At 44.4% G+C, this 3,353-nt stretch overlaps 1 protein-coding gene across 1 annotated transcript in view; it reads left to right on the top strand.

Moving 5' to 3' along the window:
* Positions 1-2,800: 2,800 nt before the first annotated feature.
* The window catches only part of LOC109474180, a 5,647-nt gene continuing 5,094 nt past the window's right edge, over positions 2,801-3,353 (top strand). The window contains exon 1 of the mRNA XM_019774430.1: positions 2,801-3,100. The gene's annotated coding sequence lies outside the window, so the exon portion shown is untranslated. The remainder of the gene's footprint in view (positions 3,101-3,353) is intronic.

Here is a 3,353-nt window from a genome sequence, read left to right as displayed (position 1 = left end):
TACGGTATGTATCTCTCAAGCACTCTATAAACTTGTTTGCTGCGTTAGTTGAGCCTTCTGATCCTAGCACATGTGGTGAGGGGATCCATCTAATTATTGGGTGATTGAAGTCTCCTGCAAAGAGCACATGTGTTGCTTGGCCGTTAGTTGCCCATTTTAAGTTCTCATGTAGGGCTTCATCACGTGTGCATGCTAGAGTTGGCGTCCCTGATCTGTATATCACCCCAATCCTTAGAATATCATTCCCTTGGCTCTGCATCTCCACCCATGTGCTATCGTGAAATGTCTCTGCATGTGGTATGATTTGTTTGGCTTTCAGTGATGTCTTGACATATATGCATGTCCCTCTTGTGTTTTCTGCCGTTAAGTCACTGTGAACAAGTCATATCCACTAATTTGCATGACTGAAGAGTCGGGTATTTCTCCGTTGTTTTTGGTTTTATTTCTGTAAGCAGCATTACGTCGTAGTTTTCTTGGTTGACCCGTATACATAGCTCATCATACTTGCTCATAAGTGAGTTGTCCGTGTTTGTGTACATTATCTTCAGCTTGTTGTGTAGTCGATTCTTTACTTCACCTCTACTATCTTTCCTCTCCTTATCATCCACTTTCGCTCTGGGTCTTGCTCTCGTTGGTCCTTCAGCTTTGCTCTCAAGTTTTTTGACTCTTCTAGCTGCTTTTTTGTCAAATCTGGGCGTATATATACTAGCTTATAAACCTCGTGTGTGCTATCTCTTAAGTCCTTAGCCATTGCTAGTATCTGTTTCTTCTCGCCTATGTTTGTCAGTGATACTTTCAGTAGTCTGGTATTCCCACTAGTTGGTTTCCCCATTCTTGTAGAACTTGTCGCTTTAACCATGAGTTTGAATTGGTCTTTTACAAGTGTTTGGAAACTTTCAGCATCGCCCTCTGTCGACCCTGTTTCTGGTAGGTTGTGAACTATCAAGTTTAGCTTTCTGGCTTCTTGATCCTCTATTTCACTAAGCTTCAAGTTCACCTCATCGGAAGCTGCCTTGGTTGCTCTAGTCAACACCTCATCTAGTAATTGTTCTGGTACCGCATGTTGAGTCTCTGATGATGCCTGGTAGTTACTCTGCAGTTCTTCTAGTTGGTTAATTCTTTCCTCATGTGTATTTTCGGTGGCTTCTAGTTTTGCAATTCTTGACCCATGTGAAATACTAGTACTCTTCAGTTCACTGACTTTCTTTCCAAGCTCTGTTTTCACCCCATCAAGCTCATGGCTCATTTGGTCCAATTTCTCATTCACTCTCTCTAGCTCATTGGTCAGTGCTACAACACTTAGGTATAACTTCTTGGCTCCTCGTTTACAGTGTTGACAGTACCAATGGCACTCATCTGGTTCTTCAGACATTATATTGTACAGGCTGTCCGAGACATTTGCGCATTTTGCATGGAACCAGCCAACACAAATCTCACATTCTACAGCTTTGTCAGATTCCTTCACTTGTTTCTTGCAAACTCCACATGTGAATACTTCTGTCTCTGGTTTATCAATGCTTTTCTTGTTTGTTGTATTCTTTTTTCCATTATGATCTGATGAAGATGATGTACTCACATGTGATCCTTTGTGTTTCTGCCTGGTTCCATTCTCCGCCTATTTTTTTTTTTTTTTTTTTTTTTTTCCTTATTCTTTCCTCGAGTCTTTCGTCGGTTAGTTGAATTTGCTAGTTATCCTTTTCTTCCACGGTCGCACTAGATTTGGAGCCTCCTTTTCCGGTTCTGACTCTGGCTTGGCTCTAGTGACGATTTGGTGCAAGTCCGTACTTGTCCTGCCGCTCTTCCTCTGTCGCCCGTTGCACGTGGTCTTTCTTCCGACTCTAAAAGTTCGGTTGTGTTGCCGTAATTCCTCTTTTTGATGTTCGGAAGTTTCCTACTGCACGCCGGGACCTTTCTGGTTGACTCCGTAGTCTCGCGCGCGTGTGGAAGGAGGATTTTCTCTTGTTAGGTCGCGGGTGGGGGAGGGGGGCGTACGCACCCTTGTCCTCCGTAATAATCCCAAAAGTATCCGCCGCGTATCTCCGTAATCCCCGCGAAATGACGTTCGGAATCCTAAGGATCCTTCGTTGAACAACTCTTCTATAACTTTATCGTAACCTTAATCCTGGATGGGTAAGAATAAACAGAAATTTTTGTGATTTTCTGAGAGCTCTTCCTAATACGTGGTGATGCTGCTCGCCGCCATCTTGCTGCTATAATACATGAACATCATTTACACAGAGGGTTTTTCGACATTTTCACAAAGTTACGGCGTGTCATTGATAACAATCTAAGTGAAACTTAGCTCATATTATTGGCAAATACATACTGTTCAAATACATAGTACCACCCCAATCAGCATCTCTTACCTATGGCATTTCGGACGATAGACGTTGTCGTTTTTCAGAAAATCAATCGTCAGTGAAATATCCACACCTACACATCTTCGTGCACAACCAATATTGGACTTACCTGAGCAAAATTACAGCCTGATATTGTGTGATAACTTGAGCTAAAATCATGGAGTAACAGGGCCAAATCCCCATACATAAACAGTGGGACTTTCGACGACAGAAGTTGTCTATTTTCGCAAAATCTAGGGACGCGGTAAAAACTCAAACTAGGTGGCCTTAAACTTCACCGAATTACCTACAAAATGACACCAAAACTACGAAGATTGACCTTACCTGAGCGACAGGATGGCAGAAAATGTGCCTTGCTTGGATCGCCGATTCAAGACGGCCGCCATTTTGGTGCGTGACCCCAGTGTGAACTCTGACCTAAAGGGGTCACGTAACCTGATTCACCCGTTCAGCAAGTAGAGCTGTTTAGCCGACGTCGCTCAACCATGGGCTAAAGTAGGTACTTGTCTGCAGCTCTTGTCTGCGAGCTCGCCTTGGGAACGGGAACGCATGACCGACACAGGGACAAGGCAAACCTTGTAGCAGAGGTGTACTGCGACCTTAACCCAGCATTCCTTTTGACAACCGTGACGTGGCTGCATAGACGCAGACAAGTTAGACTTCATTTCGTGCCGAGGTGATTCAGAGGCGGGTCAGCACTGGAATATCTCTAACACTGCCGTCCGATTTGTGCCTTACAGGTGGGAATGTATTCACTGTTAAAGTTTTAAGTTTCCGAGGAGCGTTAGTGCGCGTTAGTTACTTACGCCACGTAGACAGTTATCAGACATAGTTTATCTTCCTAGCCTCCTTCGCAGTCTTGTTGGGTGTCGGCGTTATTTTTTCTCTGAGCGACGCGAGTAATATGCGGCCGCGAGGGACGATTTGCTGCCGAGGGAGTTGAGCGCGAAACCTTCTCTTCGTGGCAAAAACTCCCTCGGCAGCAAATCGTCC

Source organism: Branchiostoma belcheri, unplaced genomic scaffold, assembly GCF_001625305.1.
Source record: "Branchiostoma belcheri isolate BF01 breed outbred unplaced genomic scaffold, Haploidv18h27 scaffold30, whole genome shotgun sequence".
NCBI lineage: Eukaryota > Metazoa > Chordata > Leptocardii > Amphioxiformes > Branchiostomatidae > Branchiostoma > Branchiostoma belcheri.
The sequence above is the reverse complement of the archived record's forward strand: the minus strand, read 5'-3'. Positions and strand labels throughout refer to the sequence as shown.